The sequence below is a fragment of the Pezoporus flaviventris genome, unplaced genomic scaffold, assembly GCF_033815535.1.
Source record: "Pezoporus flaviventris isolate CSIRO_AGI_PZ_B2104156 unplaced genomic scaffold, CSIRO_AGI_Pfla_v1 ptg000063l, whole genome shotgun sequence".
In the NCBI taxonomy this organism is placed as follows: domain Eukaryota; kingdom Metazoa; phylum Chordata; class Aves; order Psittaciformes; family Psittacidae; genus Pezoporus; species Pezoporus flaviventris.
Window position 1 is genome coordinate 6,011,769 of NW_026892611.1, and position 12,685 is coordinate 6,024,453.

General features: G+C 40.7%; 1 long non-coding RNA gene across 1 annotated transcript; it reads right to left on the reverse strand.

Moving 5' to 3' along the window:
* Nucleotides 1–3,710: 3,710 nt before the first annotated feature.
* Nucleotides 3,711–10,918, reverse strand: LOC133277770 (uncharacterized). Its single transcript, XR_009746328.1, has 3 exons — nucleotides 10,764–10,918; nucleotides 9,424–9,495; nucleotides 3,711–3,927 (listed from the first exon to the last, which is right to left on the reverse strand). It is a non-coding gene; the product is annotated as an uncharacterized LOC133277770 (long non-coding RNA).
* Nucleotides 10,919–12,685: the final 1,767 nt, after the last annotated feature.

Consider the following 12,685-nt stretch of genomic DNA (forward strand, 5'->3'; position numbering starts at 1 on the left):
TCTGATCTGAGACTGATACCAAAAGCTTTCTGTTCCTAGGTAATGAAGAGCGAAAGGTTAACACAGACCCAAAGCAACAATTGCAATTTCCTTATCACCATTAGACTTTGGAGCAAAATATAATTTGCAACCATAAAAACACTAAAAGGGTTTTTCTGAGGCCTAGCCTCTGGCATACCAATCTGAAAAGGATACTTTGAAATAACTTGAAGATCAGGAGGTAATTCATTGCTTGAGGAAATGGCAAGAACCTTGCTTCTAGCAAGAGTAATTTGCACTGTGTTTTGGCATTAAGCTGTAAAGATGGAATTTAAGAGACCGTAGTCCACATGAGATGCTCAGCAGATGCACGCATGTCTTTTGGGGGTTAGTATCTTTTTAGGAGATGGGTACTTTAAAATAGCAGAATGTTTGTCTTGCAGACTGTTATTTTTATTTTAGAAAGAGCTTGATCTGGGAATGCAAAAAACCAAAAGAAATGGGAAAAAGAGCCTTTTTGTTACTGTTCCAACCCTGCTTGTACTGTGCATTTGTAAGAATAGCAAATAATGAGAACCAAAATTCTAATACAAAATAAAAGCCAGGGCAATTGTGTGGATGGCAGAGGAATTTAAAACAGTTCCATAAAACTAAAACAATTTTCTCCAAATTGCATTGCTTATACAAATTGTATTGCTTATCAGAGAAGATTGCCTAGCTTCATAGCTAAGGGCTGGACTGGTTGCTTTAAGAGGTGTTTTCCTAGAAAGTGGTTTGAAACAGAAACATTTAAGAAGAAAGAGCACCCAAAGCGAGCCAACAAGGAAAAATAGAAACCCATGACCTTTAAGAAAAAGAAATAGTTCAAGAATAATGATAAAGGCAGCACTAAAAGTAGCTAGTGGAAACCCAGCAGAAGACAGGTTTCTAGAGCAACATCCAGAGAAAATAAATGGAAAAGAGACAATCATTCCTTTCACAAATTAAACTAACCCATCAGTGGAACTCACTGCCACAAGGCAGATCTGAGGTCAAGAATCACAGATTCACAGAATAGTTAGGGTTGGAGGGGACCTTAAGAACAAGGGAGTCATAAGCAGTAAAGCTGTGTTGTTTATCATGTATGGCCAGACAAATTCTGGAGGTTTTGGGTCCGGCTGGCTCCTTGGGAGTTGTTAAACACCCTAGTGTAAGCTAACACAGCCTGTGCTTCTAATTGTCTGAAATTCCTTATCCCGCAGGATGAACATCGGTGAATGGCAGCATTCACATATACAGAGAGTAAAGCAGATGTCACTTGGTTTTCAGGAAGCCTTGTCTGAAAACGTGATTCCAAACTACATGGATAGAACAAATGCTGTGTTGATTGTGAAAGTGTAAAGCGTGGTGATAAATGGCAGTATCAGAGATTGTGTCATTGTGGATGGAGGATCCTGGAAGGTTTGATGCTGCAATCCCATTTTACTGAGTATCTAATATCTAAAATATCAAATAAATGGTACAGTAATGAAATTTGGAGACTGCATCACATTTGGAAGAACCACAAATATTCATGTTGGTGGAGGAACAAATATAAGGGACACCAAGATTTACAAAAAAAAAAAAAAGAGGAGAAAAGGTTATGAATGATACCTGCTGTGGAAGCAAAGCACAAACTGCAAATGTTATCACAGTTCTTCAGTTAACATCATAAAAAGTTAACTGATCTTCTAGGGTGAAATTCTGACCTCAGTTGCATGTAAACGAGAAAACTACCAGTGACTTCAGGAAGTTCAGCATTTAACTCTCAGCTGCTTTTTTTTCTGTTTGAGAATGGGATTTTCAAATGTGACCAAGAGATTTAGAATCGGAATCATCAACTGGGTAGAGCTGGGAGGGACCTTAAAGATCATCTAGTTCCAACCTCCCTGCATATACCTGCCCTTTGGTCCCTTTCAGTACAGTTTGCAAAAGCACATTGCTAAACAGGTAGCATACACATCTGCTTGAAAATGGGTCAGCCTTCCTTACCAGAAAAGACCAACTGTTTATATTTCAGTGATGCTCAGTTCAAACTGCACTATCCTGTGCTACATCAGTTCTACGGGTATGTCACTGCAATCCAATCTATTTAAATTTATTCTTCTCTTCCACCTTCACCAAAAGCACGTGGGAGAAACACTAGAATGAGTTTTTCCAGCATTTTAAAACAATGTTTAAGAGAAACTATGTTTTAGCCCAACACGGGTTATGATGTAGGAAGAACTATGTGAAATTTAAGAGCCTGGGTTATCCAGGAGGTCAGACTACCTGATCCTGGTCCTTTTCTGCCCTTTAACTCACCGAATAAATTAGAAACCTGATCTCTCAAAGTTTTAATTTCAGAGCAGTCTTTGTAAATGGGGGTGGAGTGGAATTCCTTATAAATTACATCCTCCTCCAACATTCATTTTTTCTCCCTGAGAAAGGGTTTCTTTTAAAAAACAATGTTTAGTTCCACATATTTAAATTACAGAAATTCATATCTCTTTATGTCTTACACCGTACTGTGTGCCAGCACAGCAATTATTAAAGCATTTTTATTGATATTACACAGCTCTCTGTGAAATGTGAATTAAATTTATCATGAAAATTGATTTTTAATGACAGCTCAGGTTTACATTTCTAAAGTTCATACCTTTCCACTATTTTTTTTGTTGGCACTAGAATAGGGCAGCTACAATAACTTTGTCAGAAATGGATTAGGAGATATCCTGTAGTTTACTCGTATTTATCAGTATAATTCTACAGATGAAAGCAGTACAGTTTTCTACTGAAGTTAATCTGCAGAGAGCAGAACTGGACTAACTGGGCCACATCTTCATACTCGAGTACCTGAAGTTCCTACATCTGCCCTTAGGCACTTACAGGATTGTCTTGATTTTTAAAGCCGTTGAATGCGCTCAGCTTTCATTTTAATTTGATGAGAATAATGGGACAGCACATCCCTGGAATCGAGGTGTCATCCTTTGCCTCTTTCCCCCCATATATTATCTTTCCTTATTGCCAACAAACTGCTGGAGGTAACTTTTGGTTTAGCAGACTGAACATGACACTGGATACTAAAGCAGTTAACAGTGCAGGGAATGCTGCTTTTTAACCTACATGTTTTTTCAGCTGCTGCAGATGGAAGGGGCACAAGAATTTTCCAGGCTTGCTATTTAATGTGTTGTATTAATATGCTTTCATGAAAACAGTCATCTGACATGGAACATGCAGGAGCAGAGTCTGGGCTTACAGGTCTCCTCCGGCCTTAAGCAGGCTGAGGACAGAAAGGTACAATGTGAAGTCAAATGCAGTTACTGACCACTGCAAACAATATTATGTCAACTGAACATCAAGCATGCTTAATGTTCAGGTAGCTTTCAGAAGGAAATTGGGTCCGTATTAGCGTAAGCTACTGTGGATAAAACCTCCAACTTGGTGAAAATGTCACTTTTGCTTCTCCAAAATAGCCGTATTTCTCTAAGACACATCTGTGCAGGAGGTGGGGGGAGGCTTGGGTTGTTTTTCATTGGCTGATGGGGGAAGGTTTATTGGTTGTTGTTAAAAATGATCCGAAGCAAACTTTTACAAGGTCTTCTGTGACTAATAAAACCTGAGTCTTTGAAATGTACTACAACCCAAGTTGCTGTTAAGAGATAATTCTCTTCGATCCAGATGCTTCCATCTCAAGTGCAGTGCAGAGAAAAGAAAAAGGGAGAAAGAAAATTGATGGAAAGCTCCTGAAAGCAGAGGGGGAAGTCTGCAATTTCTCTCCCTTTAACACTTCATACACTGAACTTGGGAAGTAGCTTAACGGCTCCTCTGCAGAGTATGGCACGATGGGGACTGAGAAGGACCCCTGCCCCGTGTGCTTACCTGTGAAGAGATCCAGGGAAGTATAGTCCTTTCCAGGCTGGGTAGGGCACTGACACATCAGGATTTCATCTGAAAGGTGACATTAGATAAGGTGGGGTTATCTTCCTCATAGTGTAATCTCTGTATTGGTGAATTTTTCACCTCTTCTTGCACTCAGACCCAAGGGCCTGCTCATGAGCAAGAGAGTGAGAGAAGGCGTGGAGGCATTTTCTCACTGTCCTGCAAGATGCAGTATGGCTGCTGCTTGTACAGTGATGCAGCATCATCTCCTCCTGTCTTCAGAATATTCCCTCCAGAGAGGAATGAAGATATTTTCATGGCCACCCATCTCTTGAGTGTTAATTTCATTTTTGGCCAGTCCTTTCCCCTACTGCCTGTTCCCTCTTACATCTTGTTCCTGACCTCTGGACTTCATGCTTTAGTCTGGAGAGACAGAGACTTCAGTCATCTCTGGAAAAGCAAGTTTGTCTGTTTGTAAACAGTAAATCACGACTGGCAGCTTTGTTTCATGGGACACCAAATCCTTCTGACTAGTAGTGATAGCTAGAAATCTAAGGTGCCTTTAAAAATCCCAACCTATACATCCAATATATTCTGCAGATGGTACACAAGCAGCCCCAGTCTTTACAGAATCTCACTGGTATGTCTCACTTACCTGTTTGCTTACCCCATCTAAAACATCCCATCAGCAGACACTGCACATATTTTGTTCTGAGAAGGCAATCCCTTTTTATCTCCCATGAATTTGAAAATACACCAAGCTCCTCAAACGAAAAATAAAAAGAATAATGAGGCAGACACAAGCAGTATAAATCAATATAGCACTATTGATGTCAACAGAGCTATGCAAATATATACTAGCAGAGGATGACAACAGAAAATCAAGTACTAACTTTATACGGAGAAAGATAGAAACAATGGCAGCAATATTAAATACACTTTTCAGCTATGCTCAGAATGGATTGTGGAGTAAGTCATTGTTGTAATATGTAATTTGAGAGGGCTGTGAATTCTTCTGTGAGCATGTTGCTTCAGGAGACGGAAGAAAAATCAAAGCACAGCCTTGCAAGTAACATTCCCCCCTGATATTAACAATAAAACCATAACACTGCTTGGCTTTAAGTAACAATTCTAACCAGTTTTTGCACAGTGTTACAAATTCTGCTCTGCCCCAAAGAGTCAAGGTTGCAGCAGTGCCCCAACAAACGCCATTGGAGGCAAGTGATTTGCGTCAGCATTGGTCAACATGGAGTTTTACTAAAAACATTATTTCTGAAGTCATTTCTGCCTGCAATGAGAGTTATGGTTGTACTGCAGGCAAAGTTCCAGTAAGGCACTGGGTCTGCTTGGATAAAGCCCCTTAAGAGTAAATAAGAAACATACCGGTATCATTAGTGAATGTGCTACTCTCTTTAGCAGAAGAAGCTGCTGGGCTCACACAAAGCAGTGGTGGTGACAGAACGATGTATCTTTTGGTTAAGCTGCCAGTTGAGCTTTGGTTTATCAGCACAAGACTTACAATACGCATGAAGCCCCTTTGTGAGCTGATGAGCTCCTGACTCTGAGGTTCCCCACTGTCAAATCTGACCACAGAAAAGGATAGTGGGTAAACAGAGCTAAGGAAAAAAATCATAATTAATAAATCAACACCTTAGCAATTAATGTGTGCGCCTATCCCGTAAGTTCTTCACGTAGCAAACTTGTATGTTAAATATTCACCTAATATTCATTTCACAGAATGGAAATATTCCTCACACACATTAACTGAGACAATTACTGAAACGCCAACATCAGATTAGCTACTGTATCTTGAAAAGAACAAAAAAGGAATCATTGCTACGGTGAATTTCAAAGTGTTAAAAGGCTCAAAAGGTTGTTCAACTAGTAGACGATTTTAAGTAAAGCTAATAAAACATGGACACTTCATTATTCATTCATGAGAAAGGCTGAGTTCAGACACTGCATTTCAGTAGAGAAGCTGGTCTATAATATCCTGTCTTTTGTTCATCGTTTCCATGATCTCCATACATATCTTGTTTATGTAGCAATTCTTTTAGTGCACTGAAGCCCAACCCAGGGAGGTCAAAGAAGAAATCCTCACCGTTTCAATAAGCTTTAAATCTGGTCCCAGTCACCTTCTTCCCTACTTTGGGATGGAGCCCTGCATAGGGCAGGAACCTCATACTGACAGCTCAGTGCTTTCCAGGAAATAACTTCTCCCTTCTTTCACTGAATCCTTATTGAAAGCCTTTCCTTGTGAGTGAAACTGCAAGATCACCTTCACCTTTAATTTGTAGCAGGACTATAAGATTCAGATCAAGAGCCACATCAGGAGATTTGTGATCCATTTTCTGGCTCTGGTTCTGATACGTGTCATGAATAGTGGTGTGCAGATTACTCCGGTCATTTGTTCTTCACTCAGACCGCCCATGGGTACGGGAATGGAATTAATTTCCCTGTTTGCAAAGTGCCTTAATAGTGCTCACAACAGCAGTCATGAGCCAAGGCTAAGGACATGCTGCCTTGGGTGCTAAATGCTACGGGGAACTGAGGTTTCCAAAGTCAGCTGGAGAATTTGGATACAAATTATGGGAATTTTAATAGGCATCCAGATCACCGAGGCCAGTTTAAAACATCATCTTTAAGCATCACTAGCCATAATGACTCCAGCTTTTTGCTCCAGTCATTTTCTCCTGCGTATCCAGTTAGTCATTATTTCTTTGTATTCTGCCTCTTTCCAGGCAGAGACCTTCTAACCATAAAGCTTCCAGGAGCATAACCTACTGTCAAATGAGGCAAAACACCAAATAATTAAATGAATAAGCAGTATCAAGGTCCATTGAAGGAAGAGTTTGATTAGGTAGAAGGTGGCTTATGATTTACTGATCTGATGTACCTTATTTTCATCTTCTCTTTTCCTGTCAGAGTGTTCTTGCCATTTAAAAGTTAATGTCTTGATTTGACATTTTCTCCCATTCTGCATCCCACTTGCTATAATTACAGCTCTTCCACCTTCCAGTGCAGCTTTTAAACACATTATTATTTATGTATTTTTAATCCTTTTTTCCCCCAGACTCAAATTTATTTGTAATTTCTCAGGGAAAAAAAATCTAGTTAAAAAAGAACTCCCAGGGATTATGGGAGGGGAAAAGGAAGGAAAATAGGATAAGGAGAGTTATTTCTTGTATAGGGCATAGTTGAGCTAATAAAGGAAAAGTTTCATCTCAAAGGGCTGGTCAAATCTTTTCAACACCAGACAGATGGGATCATGAATCCCTTGAGGTGGGCATAATCTTTGTGTTCTCACTGCTGGGCACTGTGCAAGCAGAGGTTCTTGCTCATGACCAGTGGTCTGTTCCCAAAGCAAATAATAGCAGCAATAAGTTAACAATAAAAAAAATATAAACTGTGAGATAGGGGAAAAAATGATGTCACAGGGATATCAAGAGCAGGCCAGCTATATAGCTGGTTGTGCACTGTGCATAGCCAAGACTTTACCCTTGGCACAGCAGCACCTCTGCAGACTGCTACATCCTATTTGTTACATGTTGAGCAAACAACACTGTCCTGTGGGAGGTGCCATATTTTAGCCCTTATTTGAATCATCTCTATAGGTGTTTTTTGTTAAAGCATGCAGTGATCCAGTGAGGCTTTCCAAGAACCTCCCCACAGACCTAGCTGCCTCCAGAAATGGCAGGTAAAGCACTTCACCTCACCTTTCACAGTAATACCATGAAAACCTACTGTCCTAAATCATGCCCAGAAGCCTCATACTTGCATTGCACTTGTACTGCTCCTCATTCTCCCTCCCTTCTCAAGATAGTCTTTTACAGTGCAACTTAGAAAATTATGATGGCGGGCTGATCCAGGACCAGCCATCAAAAGTCCCGTTCACAGGGCTGCTGTAAAGCCATGTCCCAGCCCTGTGGCAGTCATAGAATCATTTGGCTTGGGAAAGCCCTGTAAGATCATGGAGTCCAACCGCTCTATAATCCTCACAGCTTTATTATAAACTGATGGCTGGTACCACACACACTGAATTTCTCTGGAACTCCACACTGAACCAGAGACTGGAAATGCTAGACGCCCTTCAAGTAGTAAATGCCTTTTCTGAACATCTTAACTTAATAGGGTTTTATTATTTCAGCCACCTGCAAAATCAGAACATGACTCACTAGGCTGAAAATGTTATCTTTTCAAGATCCCAATTTGTTGACTGTGTGTGTATGTGGGGAGGGTCTTGTTTTCTATTTGCTTTTGGTTTATCCTCAATTCTCATTTCATTTCCCTTTGTATTGATTTTGCAATTTTCCTTTCTGCTTTTCACGTTTCACACACTTAATTTCAGAGATTCTCCTTCTTTTCTTTCTGCATTAGTATTTAATATGTGCATGTGTCTCCATGTTAAACACAGCGGTTCTCGATATCTTATCACCTTCACAGTACTCTCACCAAGACTTTCCTTCTTTTGTTTCTCCTTGGGTCACACTAATGGTTATCCTGGCAGTTGGAGTGTTGGGAACTCTTTTCAACTAAATAAATCAAACCAGAAAAACAGAGTACAGGGTTTCCTTTGATAACTCCTCTGGTCCTTAAGCAAGTTCATAGGCTCAGCCATATTTATAGTATTGCTGAGCAAATGTTAGGATTTCAGCAGAAAGTCTTATTCCCTTCTTTATTATTAACACGTTAATGTAAAGGGAACTACAAATGGCTGGAGTGTGAAATGCTATTGTCACCGGGCTCAGTATTTCCAATGGATGCAATATTGATCGGTACAGATCTAAAAAGAGAGGGTGTAACTGTCCTCAGGCCTCAGGTTTAACACAGAGCAGCTGGACAATGCCGCTTACACAGACCTCTCCAGACGCTTCTCAAGCATCCTTAGCTTCAGGAACAGCATTTCAGTGACTGTGGGACTCTTCACCTCCCCTTCTGTGCTCTGTCTTGCCCTTAGCCACCAACATACACTGCAGGTCAGAAGGGGAGGCATCATGGCTCTGCTGCATATAGTGCCTGCCAATGGTTAAATGGTATTTTGTGAGTCTCCTTCAGTACAGCTGGAGGGCAAAAACGTACCTCCTCCACCCAATATTGCATTTAAGAAGTTGTTATATGTTGCATGGTGAGAGTCCCAAGCATATAAAAACTACGCTGTGGTAAAAGCACATGTACATCTGTTTAACTTTACTGCCATGAGTAGTCCCCGTTCAAATCTCTATGATTAATCAGAAGCAAAATCTGAAGTGTAGGAAGGGCAGGACCAGGACATTACAAATAAGCAGGCTGAATCTCCTCATTCGAGAGAATCACAGCACATACATTTGCTGAGGACAAAAGATTGGCCAATTTCTTATACTATATTATATCTGTATTTCTTATATTGCCATGGCCTCAGGAACAGCATGAATTGTTATCCTGCCTGGTTTTGATCCTTTTAGAATCATAATCTGTTGCTTTCATTAAACAGCTTAATTTAGTCATTCTAATATTTTCAATTGAAAAAGCAGCACCCAGTTTCAATGAGTTCTTGGCTTTGTAGAATAGGATATGATCTACTCTTACCTCAAATCTTTGGTGTCCAACAGTATTTCTAGTGTCAGCAGCTAAGGACAAGTGACTGTTCAGTAATCTCAGCTGTTAAATAATAAGAAAAAAAGACATTAGCCTTCAGGGGTTTGAGAAGACTGTAGTATAGTATACAGTACACAAATCACATCCTTTCACAATGAGCTGTTCAACATAGTTTTCACAAATCAGCCCTGTAATTTTGCAGGCTGTTGACTTGATTTTAGCAAATTTGGCCTTCAGAGTTTTGAGAGTATGAAATCTCTCTCTGTAATTACTGAGAATCCTTTTTTCTTTTAAAGGCTGATTTTTAAAATTGATTGGAAATTAATTTACCTAGCTTGAGTCTCAGAAAATTAATTCTGTATTCACAGAGCAAGTTGCAAGTTTAGGGAGGATATGCTGTGTTCATCACACAAATGAGAGTTAATAGCTGTTTTAAGCGCTGCATGCCTACCAGTGCACAGTGTAGAGCTGCAGAAGATGCTGAAGATCTCTATTACAAAGATGAAGAGGATTGGGTTAAACAGCACGAATTATTCTGTGTTTTGTTTTTCACTCTTATTATTCAGACCCTCACAGGCTGTGTCAGATGTTGCATTTTGCCAGGAACCTCTTTCAGAAACACTTCAGACATTGTTTTCCATGTAAAAAGCTGTGGTTTTCCAGGAGTGATTCACCAGCAGTGAGGTGTAAATGAGGCTCCATTTTTGGTAGCTTGGCTAGACTAAGGTTGTGTGGTAATAAAGCTCTGACAAGAGGAAATTTGTTGGTTGATTTATCATTTTTCCCCTGAAGAAGAAAGATTCTTCTGCCCAATTCTATCTTGAAGAAAACACCAAGAAACCTCACTAGAAAGATTATAGTAGAATGCCCCATTTTGTCAGTATGTGGAAGGCACCGGGATGACTGCCATTGCCTCAACAGCTCCCAGTGCTCCTGTAGTGTTTCAGTAGAGGAATTTTGTTCCTCTAAAGAGCTGGATTCTCCTGAGGAGCCAAGCTGACCCTTCCAGAGCTTCAGAATGCTATAGCAATGGAGATAAAAACAGTTCAGAGAAAATGACCCACCTTGGAGCAACCAAAATTTAGGGAAAGCCAAGCCTGGCCATTTATTTATACAATGAATGATGATGATATAAAACATCAAGAGACAGTGGCAATATAACAACCCCTAAAATGATTTCCAAGCACAGCGCTGTACTGTTTAGACAATCAAAATTACAGTCTGAGAGTACAAGATTAATTAAACTGTGACAGAAGACAGTATTTCCAAAATCAAGTGAAGTGAAATACTTAGAATCCTGAGTAGTAAAATGACATAAAATTCAGGAATACCTGCTCTTTCAGATTTATAGATCTGCATCCTCAGGCTCTCCACTTGCTTTACTTAATCAGCCATACAGCCTATGTGTAGACAAGGAAAGGAATAAGGTAAATAAGCAAGTGGTGCATAAGGGATACTGAAGTTGGACAAGGCTGCATTTTCTCTTCTTCTCCTCTTTCTCCACTCAAATCTTCCCTGCCCTCCCCCTCCTGCTCTGCTTCTCACTAGTGCTTGTTGAAGGCCTGTCTGGGTTTTTCTTTATTATTACTGTTTTATTAGAAGTTCAGTTCCTGCTGTGTCTGAAACATTCTGCGATAGCTGGAGAATAAGTCAAATGTGACACTACATAAAATAAGAGACTTGACTGACTGCGATAGGAGGAGATTTACAATCTGAGCGTGCAAAGCTTTGTGTTGTTGGGTTTTGTTAACACTTAATTTCACTTCTCTGGCTGGACTCACATTTTCCTCTATTAAACTTTCGCCCAGCTTCTTCTCCCTTCAGATATTCTGGGAGAGTTGAGTAAGTGCATTTCCTGAGATACCCTGTTGAAGGATTAAAATAAGTGCTTTGGCTGAATTACTGGGGCCCAGGGGAAAAGTCTGGGGATAGAAACCCTGGATGATGAGACAAGGTCAGATGCTGGTCAGCTGTAATCACCCAGGTGAAGCACTGACCTGCTGGAAAGTAACCACAGAGACAACATGAAGTAAGACAACATTAAGTAAGGGCAAATTGTCCCCACACTCCACCTGGATGGTTTCACTCGCTGAGTTTACTCACAGCTCTCAGGGAGGATGGCGTAACACTTCGAGTAAAAGCAGAACTGATCTGTACCCCACATTTTTAAGGGCTGGGTTTTTTCTTAAAGCAGTTCCCTCACCCATCTTCTCCTCCCATCACCCTTTAAAGAGCTGTCAAGCAGCAGGTTTATTTTTGCTGAATCCAAATTTAGGGTGTTAGGGAACAAACCAACCAGGGACACATTTCAGAGAAAGACTCCTTCACATTTTCAGCACAACACACAAGCAAACAACTCTCTTTCTGAACACTTACATCCACCACCATCTCCTCTTGCTCCTGCATTTCTCTGAGCTGAAAGTGACTTGAACAAGTTCCATTCTGGCAATAAGGAAAATAAAGCAATATTAATATTCTACATGATGTTAATAAAGCATCATCTTACACTCCATTCCAGCTGCCAGAATCTAGCAGGGACCCTTGCAGTGAAAAAGTGGGTACCTCCATCTGATTACCATATCACAGCCCCATCCTGTCTTCTTCTTCATGCTCCCCTGTCTACATTCACTCCCTCTCTTTCTTTCTTACCAACACAAGCTTTCCAGGGCAGCAAATGCTCTTTATGTTTTACATTTGCACAGTTGCAAGTACAATGCAATTCCTACCCTTAGGCATTAGCACAATATAAGTCTCAAAAAAAACAGTATTACATTTTTGCTTCTACATATGGCTTTGTGTAGAACGTGGCTCTGAACTTGGCTTGGCCGCAACCATCTTCTCTGTACAAACAAGCCAGAGGGAAGCAAGTCCATGGGAGCATTAGGAGCTGGGTAAGGAGAAGGGCTGAAGGGTGGTTGCACAGAGCAGCGGAAGGCTCCTGGACCTGGCACAAAGGGGAGATTGAATGAGTGGGTGCTTTTGAAGTTGGTCACTGCTGAGCAGCATAAGCACTTGAGACCTCACTGGGTCCAGCCAGACACAGTAAGCACAGCTCCTGGGAAAAGCTGAGCATAGACAGTCAGCAACCACCACTGCTTTGCTTGCCCCGGGGCAGGAGACAGCACGAAGGCTGTCAGAGGCCACCACTTGGGTGATTTTGACAGTTGACAAATATCCTGGTGGAGAATGACCTATTCACCAAAGGCAAAATTAATAATGGATGAGGTTTGAAGGAACTGTTCAGGAGTGCTGT